Here is a 17616-nt window from a genome sequence, read left to right as displayed (position 1 = left end):
ATACCCTCCCCAGTTCCTTGTTGTGCAGGAAGTGGCGTGCCTAGCAAAGGGGGACTCCTCCCTGAGTCTTATCATCAGAGGGGGTGGATTGGTGCCCAAATGGCACTAAAGGGGCCGGCCACTTAAGGTGGCCCTGTGCGTGGGCCGCAGGCAGCCGCATTTCCCAGGGGTCTTGTATTAATTGTCTGCCTTTCATGCCTCGTGTCACCCAAAATCTCGCGCAGTTTCAGATGACACATGCCGACGGCCATCTTGGTTTTGGTTGCTGTATAAATACAGCTCCCAAACCACGAGGCAGTGCTTGACTTCGCATCCTGTTGGGAGTGGATCTCTCTCTCTTTCCACTCCCCTGGAGGCTGGTGCTGTGCACAAAATCAGAAACTGCCAATCAGATCCCGCTTACCTGCAATCGTGGTGAAGTCTCTTGAAGGACTTCATCCTCTTGAGCTCACTATACCGTGCAGCACTGGAAACCTTCAAAGAAGGACAAAACAAATAAAAAAAGTAATAACCACTAAACAAAAGAGTTTAATGCACTAACTATCTAAAGGTCTAAAAGAAAGAAAGACATTACTTGAGATATGTTTATTCTCTCACAGAAAAAAACCAGTATCGTTTGGAGACATTGATAGAGGCGCATTGAGCAACAGATTTTGGACAATTTAGATTATGCGCATTCCCTATTGAACTTGATTGGGGCACAAATAGAGACAGAGATTTCTAGATTTTAAGTGGACATTGTGCACAAGTGTGCCAGCAACTTATTGGCCCGGTTTTGGAGCGAGATAACTTAGGGCAAAATTGTGCAATTGGACAATATAAGAATTCTATGCTGTAATGGAATGCATCTTGTGTAAGTAGGGTGCCATTGTGTTATGAAATTGCTATGATGTGTATGATGACCATAATACATGTTGTAGTAATACATTCTTTGTTGCGTGTTTAGTGCAATCCAAAGTCTATGAAGAGCCAGTAGAGCAGACGAGAGAGTTCCCTTGACAACGCTATAACAGACCTGAAGATACAGGTCTCCATCTTTGTTATCTTGTCCCAACCCCTCTTCCCTTCTGGGGCTCCACCTGATTTGAGATTTTTGTTTCCTCGATCGGACGCTGCACTAGGAGTGAGTTGTGGTCCAGTATTGTCTTCGCAGACAAGTTCTCCAGGTAAGTGGCATGACAGGAAGTGTCTCACTGTGCCATGGCACTTTTACTGACCAAAATAATGAAAACAGGTGTTTGTTTATGGATTGGACTGCAGGTGATAGTGGTGGATGCCTAGAGGACTGTTCAGATATTTCTCATTGTTTGCCTGCACAACAGGTGTAACATATGGGGGTGTTGCACCGCCACCATCATCCTTACGTTGGGATGCTGCTGGATCAGTGCCGGGTGGGTTAAGCAATTCACTGGCCTCTACTCAGTGATACCTGTCCTCATCTACCACCTTCATGTCATGGAGGACCAGTGGGTCGTCTCCAGTTGGCATTCACTGAAACCAGGAGGCATTGTGGGTGACCCTCTTGCAGTAGTCATCAGGGTGCCCTTCTGCTCCGTGACTGTCCTGAACTTCCATCCAGGACGCCGGTCTCGTAACGCCACTGTGTCCCTCACCTGCAGTTTGGAATGCAAGACCCGCCTAGCCCAATTATTGTCAGCCTCCCTCTTAGCTTGCACGGCGGCACTATCCACCGGTTTGGGCCTTTAACCTGGCCCAAGTGGAATACTGACCCTCACCGGTCTCCTGAATAGCAAGGCCATGGGCGAATGAGATGTGCTATGAGGTGAGCTCCTCATGCTGGGACACTCCAACCCCCACTGTCTTGTTCAGAGTCCTCATGAATTGCTCGGCCTCCCCATTATCCTGGGGCCATTGGACTGGAAATACTCCTGGAGGTCTTGACTTTGAAATGGGGGACCATTGTCAATCTTAATGATGTGCAGTAATCCAAAAGTGGCAAAACCCTTTTCCAAGATGTACTGGAGAGTGGAATAAGTGGTAGAAGCAGTCACCTCCACCACAGGGCACTTTGAGTAGCTGTCCATAATCACCACCATTTGGCCACCTGGGAAGCTACCAAAATGCATGCTCCATGGCTTAGTGCTGGCCTCTTCTGTTGGAATCATGGCTGGAGCTGGCAGATGCCATTGATTTTGCACGGTTGACACGCCCCGATCTTCTCCTCAACCATTGTGTCCATCCCACTAAACCATATTTTTAAAGGGAACCTTGCTTTTGTCTTGGCCGCTTTCCTTATTGACCTTGATGGGCCAGGCCCACTGTCCATTCCTAGAGTGCTCAAGGCACGACAGTGCGCAACCCCAGCATGATAAAACCCTGTACTGTGGCAATGAGGTTGTTTCTTGCCCTCCAGAGCTGGGACATCACCATCCAGTCCACCACACTCCACTGCTTTGCCCTCTCTAGGATTTTTTTCCATTGGTAGTTCTGAAGTGCTTGAGCTACCTTCTGTAATCAGTTGTCCTCTACTGTGCCTTACATGATCTGGCCTATGGATAGAACTTTGTGGCAGGCTGCTTGAAGGGGCATGTTCACAAACCCCTCAGCAACTTTCGCGTCCCGGTCCCCCTACAGCTTGCACCTGTGGAGGGTGCTTGGAGAGATAATCTGCTGGGTTGCCTGCATGGATCGAAAGAACACCGTGAAGGCATAGAGATGCAGTTGCACTGGCCATCGTTCAATGCAGATTGCAGGACTCCTGGACGTGCCTGCAAATAGGTCAGCAAATGGCCTGTGATCAGTCACCACTTAAAATTCTCGCCCACATAGGTATAAGTGGAAATGCTTGCACCCCCACTGAATCCCAAGGGCTTCACGCTCAATGTGGGTGTGCCTGGTCTCAGCTGCAGTCAATATGTGGCTGGCATATGCAATAGGTACCCACTTTCCCTAGCAATATAGCACTTTACATCGCATGCGTGATTACAACGCGGTTGTTACAATGACCGCTTTATTACATCACAGTACCATTACAATGAAAGTTGTTACAGCGACTTGCTCTAGGGGGCATGCTGGACTTAAGAATAGTATAATTTACTATTCCAACTCCAGTGTGTGCAACAGTAGGGAAGGTGTTGGAATAGCAAATTATACTATTCCTTAGTTTAGAGCACCCCCTAGAGCAAGTTGTTGTAATGACTTGCGTTGTAATGGTACTGCAATGTAACAACGCGGTCGTTGGAACAACTGCGTTGTAATCGCATGATGTGTAACACATGCGATGTGATGGCTGTTTCCCCTGTCCCTAGACCTGCTCTTGGGTGAGCACCGCCCCAAGACCCACTGGACTGCCGTCCACTATTACCTTGGTGGGATGTCATGGATCAAAATAGGATTCCTTGCATCGTTGCATCCCTTAGCAATGCCTTCTTCACTTCTTCAAGGGTCTTTTCAGATCGTTCATTCAACATCAACACTGCATCTCCTTTCGTCAACGCTTGAGGGGCCTCTGAGATAGTTGCCAGGTTTGCCATAAACCTCCCACAGTATGTTGCCATCCCTAGTAAGCTCCTGATTCCCTTTGGCATATGAGGTCTGGGGGTATACTGGATGGCATCAGCCATAAATATCCAAAAAGCTCAATGGTGAACTCAAAGAAGGAGCATTTGCTGTTATGCAGGGTCAGCACTTCTCACCCAGTCTCTGGAGTGTCGCTCGGAGCCTACAGCAGTACTCCGTGAAGGTCGGACTGTAGATGAGGATGTAATCGCTTAAAATGAGTGTGCTGTCAAACCCAGATAGCACCTCATGGATGACATTTTGAAAGATGTCTGCCACTGAGGAAATGCCAAAACTGAGGCACAGATACCTCTCCCATGAAGGTTATTATGCACCTGCTCTTCAGGTCCAACTTCAGCTGGTGATACCCTGCATCTAAATCGAGGTTGGAGAATCAGTGGGCACTGTTGAGATCAGCAATGATATCGTCCATGGTGGGCGTTACATTGTGCTCCCGTCAGATCGCCTTATTGGACATCCTGATGACCCTTCGCTGTTTTGGCTTTGGAGCGACCACTAGTGGAGAGACCCATGGAGTTTGCCCTGATAATTTCTCAATGACTCCTTGCTGTTCCAGTTTGTTTAGCTCTGCTTCCAACAGTGGGCTGAGGTGTAACAGCATCCTCCTGTGGCACAGGGCAGTTGACTGTACTGTTTGGTCAATGTGGAGTTTTACCATGGTGCCCTTGAAGCACCCTAGTCCTTGGAAGAGCTGCAGAATGTCCTCCAGGATGTTGTGGGCCTGTGCCTCCTGGAACACCAAGAACACCAACTCCAGTTCATCTGCTGTCTGGCAGCCTAGCAGTATGCCATTGACCTCTTTCGTTACATGGAATGTGATTAGCCTCCAGAGTACTCCATTGGCCACTTCCACTTGAATGGCACACACCAGCGTTAGTGGTGTCTGTCCGCCATAGGCATAGATCTTCACTGAGCTGTGTGACAGTGGTGGCAGTGGGACCAGTGATGTCTATTCATGCCAGCCCATAACATTGACAGAAGCCCCTGTGACTATGAGGGCACTGACTTTGCACCCCACAATGAGGCTATCACACAATGGTGGAAAGGGGGAATCCTTGTGGGCTGCTCCAGCATATGAGAATATAAATGCCTCTTCATCTTCTCTGGTGACTCCCTCTTTAGGCAAGTGGGGTGCATAGTGTGGGGCCTCACCGGGCTCTTTTTCCAGCCACAGGTGTTTCACGGCGGATGTGGACTAGGAGCGTGCAGTATTCCTTTTCCCCCTGTTACCCCTTCAAACCACTATGTCAAAATGGTTGGGCTTCCCATATTAGGAGCACGAGCAGCCATGTGCCGGGCATGTGTCAGTGGTATGTTGGCCATAGTCATAGTTGTGGCATTTGGTTGGCATCGCCATTGCCAGTTTCTGTGCCTTGGGTCATGGCTGTTAGTGAAATATCGCATCCACCGCCTCTTTCTTGACTTTCACAGCTTTGCTCACCTGCTGGAGGATGGGATGCTGGGCCAGAGCATGTTCTATTGTCTCTGACCAACCGATGGACAACTTTTGTTAGTGTACGGGGATCAATATGTCCTTTAACGTGATCCCCAGCTGGTGGAGGATGAGGCAGTGCAGGACAGTGGAGTGACAGCCGTGGATGAGTTGTACACGGACCTCCTTGTGCTGGTCATCATATATGCAGGTACCAGTCAGGGCCCTGAGATGCGCATTAAAATCATCTATTGTTTCATTTTTCCACTGGTGGTTTGGTTACAGGTTAAAGCATTCATAGTCAGGATTAGGTTGGGGGTCAAAGTGGAAATTCAGGGCTGCCACAGCCACATCATTGTCCTGGTCATCTCCTGCGTTAGGAAACATTAGATATATCTCGTCACCTCAGAAGTGGAGTAGCAGGGACCTCTTCACTGCACGTGGTGTAAAACTAATTGTTGAACCTGCCAACCTATGTCTTCAAGTGTAGTACCATCATCGTTTGGTTGAACAGCTTTTCTGAATGGCTGCAGGACCGGCAGTGCAGTATGGACAGCAGGGCCAGGATGTGGTGGGTGTTAGGCTGCGGCTAAGAGTAGACGCTGGTCATCAGCCATAATAGGGTCATGCCATCAACCATGCTGGGAGCTTTCGGACCCCTCAGCAGACCAGATACTCGTATACAATGGTGGGGAGGATGAGAGAGCATGCTCACTATGTGCCCCTTCGCACCCTCAATGGTAGTATTGGCGTAAGGCCTGTGCGCCTTCATGCTGTTTATTTATACTCTCATCCATGCCCTCACTGTAGGGGCCAGGTGGTACTCTACATCACCCAGATTTTCATTGGAAGCTGTCCTTCTGTGGGGAATGGCCATATTGAGTCAGGCAACTTCAGTATGAGACAATTGCAAGGAAGGAGTATATCACATCCATGAGATTGCTTTAGAAGGGAATCCTCAATTTGGGAATAATAAATTGAAAGGTTTAAACATACATCTCCACTGTCCAATGGTGGCGAAGTAGGGCCTGACTGGAGTGCCCACCAGAATACAGCATGTCAGCGGATCAACAAAAGTAGATCAAAATTGTATACAGCCACCCCACAGTGAACTGTGGTGATATAATCTAACCTAGGGCAGTGGTTCTTAACCTTTTGGCTTCTGTGAATATCCACTTTATCACTATTGTAACTCGGGAAAACCCACTGAACCATTATTGAAATATGGGGACCATCACAGAGTCATAACTAGAAGCCAGAGACCCTGGCCTAAGCATTTGGTTGGTGGCTGGAAGTAGAACAGTGGAAGACTGACACATTGCTAGAAAGATTTAAATACTGATTATTGGAGGAACAGAGAACCCTGGGTTGATAAACTGTGGCATGGTTGGCTGTGGTAACTCACTTTTGGATTTGCATCGTGTACCAGTCCTCAAGACCATATGATCGGTCATCATGTTGGAGCAAGATCTGGCTGTGAATCCCCAGCTCTAAAGCAATGTTTTATTCCAGCGTTCATGCCCGTTGCCCTTAAAGACATGTCCCCACCTTACTTCTGGAACATCTCCATGATCAGTAGTTGCTGCTTGCATTCTGCCAAACCTGGGTTATTATAACAGCTTGTATCTGGCATTTGTACCAGCATTGACGAAACTTTAAATGTACAGAATACTGCAGATAGTGCTCAGTTTGAAAAATAATAGGTTCCATGGCTCTGAGTTTTGCTCAGAACCCATGGCCTGCTTTAATCTATGCCGATGTGCTGAATAAAAAGGATGAGGTTTCCTAATTCCACCTCATGCCTCTTTACTCCTACCTGTCACTTTTTCCCCACTCTTGCAGATTCCTGATTTCTCCCTGTGACCTGATTCTTTTTCCAACTTCAATTTCCTCCTTCATTGCCCTCCGTGTGTTTTTTGCTCTCGTCCTGGGTCAAATACTCATAAGGAAAAATAAATGCTGGTCCCCAAAATTGAGTGCCGGTGGGCCTCACCTGCAACAACAGCTCACATTAAGCAATAGCTGCAGAAGACTACTTTGGCAATTGAAAATGTGTCACCATATTTCCCATGCTCAAAGAGACTTGCACTGATTGGAAATAAGCAACAATTAAATTAAAGGGTCTCTGCTTAACGAATAATACTTTTTGTCATCCTAATTAGTTCTGCCTTACCATTTTTCTCTGTCCCTAATATTCATAAAAGGCGCCCCCACTCTGATTCCCACCTGTTACCACAGTATCTGAAAGATGCATGTAGGAGAGGTAGCTTTTAACCATTGAAAGTTTTCTTATTCTGTTATGTTTAGGTTCTCATAACTCAGCACCCTCTTGTTTTTTTAGGTCTCGCCTGAGACAGTGCTTTAGCGCTGCTCTCGCGAGAGCTTTTGTTAAAGGGGGATCTGGAAGTGCAAACGAGTGCTTTTCAGGCCTCCAAATACATTGCATGTGCGCCGGGCGCGCGCACCGTTTGGCAGCCTGAAAAGCACTGCGTGATCACTTTCACGGCCGCTTTGATGTCCTCAGTGAGCCGCGCGGCCACTGAGGACATCAAAGCGGCCGCGCACACTATTTGCCACCCCCTTCCTGCTTGTTCTTTCTAATAAGCTTTCCCGCGTGCGCGCTTGTCTATTATTCTTAGGCTACTGCTGGTTATATATTGGCGATTGCCGCGCAGCTCTCACAAAAATATAGTTTTCCAAAAAAATCATGACAAAACTAAAGAAGGGTTGCCAAACCCAAAGGTTAGTGGAGACCGGCAGACTTATTGGAATGTTCTGGGTGTGTTTTCTGCACTATTGGGATATGTATCTTTACTCTATGAAGCGATGAGTTGGCAAACAACACCGGTGCATTAGTTGGAGAAACAGGTCGACATTTGAATGTAGCAGTGACGGACACTGTGTGCACAGTTCGCTTTGCAATTCGAAAGCAGTCAATGGCTTTCTTTGTTTCCATTAACAAAGCCTGCTCATTCCCATACACGCCCCGTCCTTCTGAACGCATACATAAAAGTCTTCAAAATACCATCATTCAGGAAAAAAAATGCACTGTGTGCCCCATGACCGTGCCCCCCTTTGCAGGACGTTCTAAGCGGGTGGAACACCTGCGGACTGTTTCACGAGGTCCAAACCAAACCCTCAGGAAAACCAGAATCAACTGGAAAGGAAGCAAAACCCGTGAACGCAAAAAGTACTCGATGTGCAGGCGGGAAACACCAATTACATTACAATGTTTGTTGACAAGGTCCATGTAACGTGTCCTCTGTGAAGTGCATCCAAGAAGGTGTTGGCACATATGGCACAAGCCTCTGTAGGCATCTGCCAAGCTTACGGTGGCTGAAGGGAGGCACACTAAATCACTCACTGACGACTTATGGGATAGTGCAACCGGCCATGAAAATACGGGTATTTAAATCAGTGCTCGCACGCAGATATCTTTATAGAGCCCAATACAGGCATTTTAGCTAGTTTGTGAGTGCTTATAAAGTTTGCAAAAATTAGAAACTGGGACCCCAGAGACAGCACCTCAGAGACAAGTTTCAATCCTTGTTAACCAGTCTTTCCTCCTTCCAAGGTTAATACATAAGTACTAGTGAGCTGGCTAATGAGCTGGATTCGGTGTGCGCTGTGTGCCATGTTTCTTCCTTTTCCTTCCCATTCCCTCTCTTTCTGTCTCTGTCTTGCTCCTCCTCACTTGCTGAAAACCGTGACTTCAACAAAGGGCTCTTACACTCTCTTTCCTTTATTTGTTCCCCTGTGAAGAGGATCCAGAAAACAAAGAAACACTTTTTCTGCAAATGTTGTTTATTTCTGACATTTTTCTATTCCAACCAAATATACGCCCAGGGCCTAAAAGTGGACAGAAGTGGTACTTTCAAGGCTAGAATGCCCTGTGAGTTTGTGAACTCTCCTAACTCAAGAGCGGATTGCATGGCGAGCACGCGGACAATCACGTGCATCGTGCTGCCATGCAATCCGTTTGGCATCCTACTTCAAAGGGTCCGCTCCTCCGCCTGAAATGCGCTCCCCCGCCAAGCGCGCGCCATGCTCCGCCGGGCTTGTCTTGTTTGGAGCAAGCAGAGATGTCTTTCATAAAATCATGGAGCAGCACCTGAATGTCCCCCTTAGTCGACGGAGCCCAGAGATCTAACAGTGTGGGAAAGTCACCTGTGCTGACTCGGGCACCTCTGTTTTCAAGGTCTTTCTAGAGCTTTATTCTTAGCAGAGGCGTATTTCTCGCCTCATCAACTGTGCAGCACCCATCAGGATCTTACGCAGTTGTTTGTGACACCAAGACTCAATCAACCAATGTTTGGCGCTCATGCATCGTAACACTGCATTTAAAATAAAACTTATGCTGGGAATATATGTTTATAAATCAGAATTAGGAGGGAACTTCACTCTGCCTTATGTAAATATAATCCCACCGAACTTCTTTGTTGCTCACATCCCGCTCTCGATTTTCCCAGAGTCAAGCTTCTTGCTGCTGCTGCTGACCAACCTCTGGCTTGCCATAGGCCGGGCCGAGTCGAGCTTCTTTCTTCTGCTGCTGACCCACCTCTGGCTTGCCGTAGGTCGGGCCATATCTTGTGCCGCCATCCTGTAGTGTCCTCGAGGACACTGTACTGGCAGAGGGTCTTCAGCTTCGGCCGTCTTTCTCCTTTCCTCACTGAACTTCGCCTGTTGTCACACGTGTTTTTCATACTTGGCTTCAGTTCCTCTTTAGGTCAGTATGCTTTTAATTAAAATATCTGTGTCTGTTCAGTCTCATGAGCCTCACCAGTACCAGCAAGGATATAGAATGTCGGGTCCTGTAATTGAGTACCCCAGGTGAAGCCTCACTAACATTGTATACACCTGGACCACGAGTTCCTTCTTGCTGCTGGTTATACCTGCTCCCATGCACTCCTCATGCTCCCTTCAATGTGCACACCATGAATTATTTGACCTCTAAATTCACAAGATAAAATTCAGTGGCAACTACCGTAAATAAACAAGCATTTGCAATGCAAAAAGTCTCGCATTAACGCGAGTTTGAGCTATTGACATTGCAAATAATAATGCCGTTTATTTTTGTTTTTTAAAACAAAACATAAATAACAGGCATTGTTATTTACAATGCCAATAGCTGAAACTCTCGTAACTGCGAGACCTATTGCATTGCAAATGCTTGTTTTGTTTTAGGACCACAAAAGTGGATCCAGTGAATATTGCAATTGCGAAAACATAAAATCAAATAAAAGCAAATGCGTATTAGAATGCAAAGGTTAAGATGATGGGCTTGATTTACAAACTTCACTTTGTAGTATGTTGCCATGACCGCCATTACTGGAGTCAGGAGCACGTCAGGGCGAGGAATTGCCTTCATTTTATCGTCTGAATGCGGTGAGTGAACTGGTGCAACAAACAATGGTGGCTTGCATGCTCACTACTATAGTGACAATTTGAGGATATTATTAATATGTAGCCGCACTCACTAAGACACAATGTAATACTAATCAAGCAGTAATGGCGGATGTGAAGGATATACGATGCTAAAAATACGGGCGAAATGAATGATGTGTATATAAGGGGCATTGAAAAAGGCAAGGAATTCCAAAACACATCTGCAAATTTTAAAATAAAATAAAGTCATGAATACCGTGGAGTGCTCCATTTCGTCTATGTGGGGACTTCGGAGAGAATATAATTGCATGACTGCCAACAACCGGTCAAATCAGGTATTATTTAGTTCTACTTCCACACGCATTTCCTGTTTGTGTGGTAGCAAAGCATTCTGGTCTTTGTAGTTCAAAACTTTTTGTGTCTTTTTACATTTTGTAAATAAACGTGAATTTCTAAACAAGTGCTGATGTGCTATTAGTGTTATTTACAATCGATAAAGAAGTGTATTCGATGCAGTGCATTATAGTGCGGTTGATAAAAAACATTGACATTTGTGTTACAGTAAGGCCAATCGAATTTTCTTGGTCAGTAGCCTACGATTAATTCTTGTGGCATAATATTCCCTCTAGTGGGCATTTATACTTCAGACCAATAGTTATGCTGTTCTGTTGAAACAAATGAAACAGTAAAATAAATGTTTTACAAGGAAATTGCAGCATCCTGTCTAGTCAGAAAGGCAACAATATTTGTTTGTGCTTTTTAGTGTACAATATTAGTTCCTAACTGTTTCATTTGTTTATTTTCTGTCTGGTCAGGAAATCTGATTGTGACGCAGTCCAGTTTCATGTGTATGTCCAAGTTTCATTTGAACTGTAATTATTAAAGATGTACAAATAATGATTTGTCCTGGTTTAAACCTATGGGTGTCAGAGTCCTGAATGACACAATATGCTTTGATTCCTTCTGTCTAAGATGTTTCTCACGATTCTGTCTGGATTCTGTACTTGTTCAATTGCATAGAATCTCAAAGACTCCCAGTTACTGTCATGCATTTTTTCCATGTGTTTTGCTATGGCATTTGAATGATGCTTTTTCACAGTCGCTCTAATATGTTCAAGGATACGTTTTTTGATCTCACATATTGTGCTGTCTATGTATTTTAAATTGCATGGGCACTCCACTATGTATACAACATATTTTATCTTGCAGGTGATGTGCTGTTTTATTTTCCACTTGACACCCTTTTTGATGTCCACTTCTTTTTTAGGGAGTGCTATTTTGCAGGCTTTGCAACTTTTACACGGCCAAAACCCTTCAATCTCAGTCTATGGTTTCTGTTGTTTCATCCTGAAGTGACTATTGGTCAATTTATCACCCAGATTCGGAGCTCTCCTATAATTGAAATTAGGATGGTCCCCTAATAACTCTGATACCGTTGTATCCAGTTTCAGAATGCCCCAGTGTTTTTTAAGAATTCAGGTGAGTTCACTTGTTTTAGCTGTATAAGTTGTTATTAATCTTATTTTTGTCAGATCCTCTGTATTTGATCTTTCCTGTTTTTTGAGAATTTCAGTTCGATTTTTTAATTTGCGTTTTGTAAGCCTTTCTCGATGACTGGTTGTTCCTTACCATGAAAATGCTCTAAATGCGAGCAAAATGAATTATGTGTATATAAGGGTGTAGGAGAGTAGGGTCTGCTATCCTATGGTCACCCCAAATTTTTGCTTTTTGCTTCACTGGTTTTTGACATATTGAGGCTGTGGGCCTGCCAATCAGACCCCCAGCCTGCTGTTCTCTCTACTAAATTACAACTATGCACCCTAGGTGCATAACCAATTGGAAGTGGATCACCCTGTCAGCCCCTGTACCAGTGTACACTAGGTACCCAGGGCATTGGTGTACCCAAGGCCTGCCAAGGGCTGCAGCATGTATTATGCCACCCCAGGCTTGGCCTAACAATCTGACACAACTGGCTGATCACTCAGCTGGGGTAAGTTGGTGTAATCACCTCTTACTTAGGTGTAGTATACCTATACCTAACCTTAAATGGGACACCTGGTAACCTATAAGTCACTCCTATGGCAGGCCTTAACAATCCTGAAGGCAGAGTGCTTGGTTCCATGTGAGATGGTGCTCTGGCATGAGCTGAGCCTGTCTGCAGTGGTCGGAACAACTTCCTTCTACTGTTTCCAGATATCGTCATACCATATACTCTTAAGTGCATTATGAACCTCGCGGTTAAATGCTATCTTTGGTTTGGCTTTATCAAAACATGTCGAGTAAGGTGTCATACGAATTGGAATACTAACCCCTCGCCAATTCTGGCGACGGGGTTAGCATTCCACCCTTCTAGAGGGACACGACATGTACAGTACCTGAAACCCGGGTAAAATCAGACATAGCCTCAGCTCCACAAAATGGATGCTGCCACCACAGACACAAGTCTGCCCTCCTGCTGCTGGGAGTCCTTCCAGCTTGGGAGGTGTGGACAAAGGGTTTCCTGCCAGGGGAGGTGCATGCACCACCCCAGACAGGACTTTGTGTATTGGTCAGGTAGGGCTTGAAAGAAACCAGACATGCCTGTGGCTCACAAGGAGCCTCGGTGCATATGCCAGTTCAAACCGGTCCTGGGGCACACCAGTCCCGGGCCTGGGGCGAGCTGGACAAAGGATTGGGGGTGTAACCACCCCCCTTCCTGGTCCCACCCATAGGGAGGGACCTAGCAGGTAGTCCGGCCCCTAGAATCCGCTTAAAGGTAGGAGCTGTGTCCTAAGACTTCAGACATCCTGGAATCAACTTGAAACTAAGAAGAAGACGGGAACTTCGACATTCTGCTGCACAGAAGACTGAAGAAAATCTCCCCTGTGGTCAGGGAGTGACCACCTTGCTAACGCAAGCACCATCCAGCGAATCACCGTCTGCTTTGCCGCCGCCTCCCGCCGGAGCCCGAGCCCAGAGACTGACAAGACCTGGACCTCCAGACCTCTCACCGCCCGATCCACAGTCCCTGAAAAGAGGAGACCCGTGGAGGCACCGAGACACGTGGAGCCAGCCATCTTGAAACGACTACAACAAGCTGACAAGTGCAACAACCGAGGCTCCCTCCAAGTTGTGCTTTGGGTCCTGAGAAGCCCAACCCTCGAGCAGCATCTGCACCAAAGGTGAGCCCTCCAGCATCTCCACGATCTGCGGGGGGCCCTTCTGCATTTTGCCACTCGACGCGCCTAACCGGTTGCTGGCCCGCTGGCTAGTGGCCATCTTGGCGACGAAATCTACGACAAACACCGCTGGTCTGGTTGCTCCAGACTGGCCCTTGCTCCCGTCCAAAGGAGCAATCCCTCTGACCTTGCTGGTCAGAACCAACAGCTGATTTCCGAATCCTCCTGCAATTGCTTTTGCCAAGGCTTGTTTGCTTCGATCAAGTGGCCGACACCGCCGACAGCGAGAGCCTGCGTGGGACAGCTCGTGAGCCGACTCCTGGACGTCATCGACCTTCAGGGACCACGTGGCTGCGGAGACAAGCTACCCCTCATCACCTGTTTGCACCCGACATCGCCTGGTACCCCCCTGGTGCCACGCTGGTCACTGGCTAGTGACTGTGAACACTGTCCCCTCTGCTTACAGGTCTTCAACATCTCCGATCCACCCTTGGATCCACTGCATCTCTCCCGGACCGACCGCCTGCAGCATCTTTGTCTTCAAGCTCCACGGAACAGATAGAAGAAACCCGACGCACTTTGAGGCCTATGCACCCGCTTCCTGTGGGTGAGGTAAAGCTGGTACTCCGGTGCCCATGTGTAGTAATACATCTCTAGTGCCTGTGTTCCAAATCTTAAGTTCCTAGTCAACCCGGAAGATCTCCTTTGCAGTAACTTTGTACTTTTTACGCACCCATTGAAACCTATGGGAGCACGCGTGTGACTATTTGCACTGCACACGCCACCCGTGGACCTCCTGGTCACTAACTGACGTTAGCTCCTTGTAGGCCCAGCGATTCTAGAGGCCCTAGGCCTTTTCCCTTTTCTGTTCGTGGTACTTATACCACTATTTTAGTATATGGTTTGAGTGGCCACCAGGGCCTATCCATATAACGTGCAACTTCTGTGTATTCTGTGATAATCTTGTTTGACGATTTGTGCTCCTGTGCTCATAAAGAGACTAGGGGTTACTTTGAGAAATAAATACATATATATTTTGAATATATATCTGTGTGGTGTCCTTTCATTGGTATAAAAGGGGGTTGCATTTGGTAAAACAGCTGGCTTAACACGTTTCACGAGTTTAGCCTCAAAGACTGCTTAGCCTACGCTACCACTAGGGCAGCTAGTCCGAAAAGGTTGACTTACAACCACACCATAAGGGTTGCTTGGCATGGTACAAGGTGATCACTTTAACTAGTGAGCATCATATACCAGGCCAACTTCTCACATTGGTGGCAGCGGTGGGATTTGAGCTTGCTGTGTTTTACCATTGTAATCTCCTGGTTACCAATTGAAAGATCACATAGGTACCTGTAGGTACATATAAAACAAGATTAGATATACATAAGTTCTACTGAACTTAGTTGTTGTAGAGCAAAGGGAGTAGCACACCCTGACTACAACTACTAGATAGGTTTAGTAGGTAAACCCAAGTGTAGGTAGATTGCAACACATCCACCCACACTTAAGAGCAATGGCCGGGGCAGAGGGGTCCACTGTACCCATCTCTGTTGAGAGTGACCCCCAGAGGGCACCATCCAGCTTTGCTACCCTTAATCAGAATGAGCTCAGGCATTTGGCAACTCTTAGAGGCCTTAAACAGCCCAAGAACCCAAACTCTGCTGAGCTCAGAGAGCTCTTACAGAATGATGAGAATCAGAGAGCACTCAAGAAAGCTCCCCAGTTAGCCCCCTTAGGGACAGGAACAGGAGGCCCCCCTTCTGAAGATACTACAGAGGTACCCAGTTCCAATAGCCATCCCTTAGATGAGAACCATACTACAGGGGAGGAAAGTGGGGAGGATACAGAAAGTAGTGATGATGAAGGGAGAACTAGCCCAGTGCCAAGTATTATACTTGTCCCAGCTAAACTAAGGCTATTGGGGACTGACAATGGGTTCACCCCATTGGATCTCCCCAGTGGACTTAACACAGGGCTTGGGAGGCAAAGGAATCGCTCAGGTGACTCCAATGCTTCTCATGGCTCTAGAGGCTCTCAAGGTCACTCCAGGAAAAGGATGACCACCCCTCAGAGGAGGGAACATGAGGCCAGAATGCAGGAAGCCCAGCTGAGGATCAGGAAGCAGGAGCTAGAAGTAGCCCTGATGGAAGAAAAACTGAACAAGGCTAGGCAACCTAGAGAGAGTGGGTCTATACCCACTGGTGGCAGCATTGTCCCTAAGGACAAAGATAGGGTCTTTGATAATAGGAACCTGTCTAAGGTTGTGCCCCCCTACAAAAGTGGGGATGACATCCACAAATGGATAACTGCTCTTGAGAGAGCCTGCAAAGTACAGCAGGTTCCTGAAGACCAGTGGGCAGCAATCCTCTGGCTCTCCTTTGAAGGAAGAGGCAGAGACAGACTCCTCACTGTTAGAGAAGAGGATGTCAGAAACTACAGAGTCCTGAAGAGTGTTCTGGTAGATGGGTTAGGCTTAACCACTGAACAGTACAGGTTAATGTTCAGAGACACCCAAAAGACACAGACTCAGGACTGGTCTGAATATGTTGATTGTGCCACTAAGGCTTTGGAGGGTTGGTTGCTGGGAAGTAAGGTATCTGATTTTACAGGATTGTATAATTTGATGATGAGAGAACAGATTTTAAATAACTGTCAAAACCAGCAACTGCATCAACACTTGGTTGACTCTGATCTGACCTCTCCCCAAGAATTGGGAAAGAAGGCAGACAAATGGGTCAGAACCAGGGTTAAGCAAAAGAACCAGAACCAGGGCCAAGGGGGTGATCAGAAGAAAACAGACCAAAAGGGTGGAGATCAGAAACCTAAAGACCAGAAGTCTTCAACAGGGCCCCAAACTACTGCTAAGGAGGGTGGGTCCCAACAGTCCAAGAAGAAGAAAGAAGGTCAGAAGAAACCCTGGTGCAATCATTGTAAAAATACAACTCACTGGACTAGTGATTGCAAAAAGGGTGGAGCCCCCAACACTGTTGCCCCTAAGGCACCTGCTCCCAGTACTACTGTTATCAGTGTTGGTCCCCAGACAAAGGGTGTAGTGGGAATCACTATGGGAACTGAAGGAGATTCTGACTTAGACAGAACCCTTACACAGGCAGTCTTGATCTGTGATGGGGACATTGATTTGTCCCTGACTGTGAGCCCCAGTAACCTGGGCAAGTACAGACAGACTCCTTTAATTAATGACAAAGTGGCTCAAGCCTACAGGGACACATGTGCCAGTGTCACTATGGTGACACCAGGCTTTGTGGACCCTGGACAGTACATACCAGGTGAGAACTACCTGGTGACCAATGCCAGCAATGCCACTACTTCACACAGTGTGGCAGTTGTTAACTTCTCATGGGGAGGGGTAACTGGCCTCAAAAGGGTTGTGGTTAGTGCAGACCTCCCAGTAGAATGTTTGTTGGGCAATGACCTAGAGAGTTCTCTATGGTCAGAAGTGGAGTACAGGACTCATGCAGAGATGTTAGGTATATCATCACATGTCCTTGCTGTGACCAGGTCACAGGCCAAAAAGTGCCTCACTGAACCTCAGGTCTTGGATCCTGGAACAATGGACCAAGCACCTACCAAGAAGAAGAACAGGAGGGTCAAGGCTGTGCCTTCCCCCCTGCCTCAGAGTGATGATCAGCCTTCCCAGGAAGCTGATCTAGAGGACCCTGAAGGAACTGTCCCTGAAGAGCTTGAACCTGATCAGGTTGAGTTTCTGGGGACAGGGGGACCTTCAAGGGCTGACTTGAGGCAGGCTCAGTTATCCTGTCCCTCTCTTGAACCCCTCAGACAGCTGGCTGCTGCTGAGGCTGCTGGGAATGCTCAAGGTACCCATAAAGTGTATTGAGATGAAGGGCTCCTTTATTCAGAGGCTAGAGACCCCAAGCCTGGTGCTACCAGGAGGTTGGTCATACCTCTGCAATTTAGGGGCTTCCTTCTTACCTTGGCCCATGACATTCCTTTAGCAGGACACCTAGGCCAGAATAAGACCTGGGACAGACTTGTCCCTCACTTTCACTGGCCTCACATGAATGAAGATACAAAGGAGTTTTGTCGCTCCTGTGTTACCTGCCAAGCCAGTGGCAAATC

At 47.1% G+C, this 17616-nt stretch overlaps 1 long non-coding RNA gene across 3 annotated transcripts in view; it reads left to right on the top strand.

Annotated features, from left to right (window-relative positions):
- LOC146868428 (uncharacterized) overlaps nt 1-17616 on the top strand; it is a 317137-nt gene that overhangs the window by 273385 nt on the left and 26136 nt on the right. For all 3 annotated transcript variants that reach the window (XR_014966215.1, XR_014966214.1, XR_014966217.1), the window contains one exon: nt 11625-11836. This is a non-coding gene — a long non-coding RNA (uncharacterized LOC146868428). The remainder of the gene's footprint in view (nt 1-11624; nt 11837-17616) is intronic.

The sequence above is a fragment of the Triturus cristatus genome, chromosome 1_2 (genome assembly GCF_964204655.1).
Source record: "Triturus cristatus chromosome 1_2, aTriCri1.1, whole genome shotgun sequence".
Lineage (NCBI taxonomy): Eukaryota > Metazoa > Chordata > Amphibia > Caudata > Salamandridae > Triturus > Triturus cristatus.
This window is presented reverse-complemented; position numbering and strand designations above follow the sequence as displayed.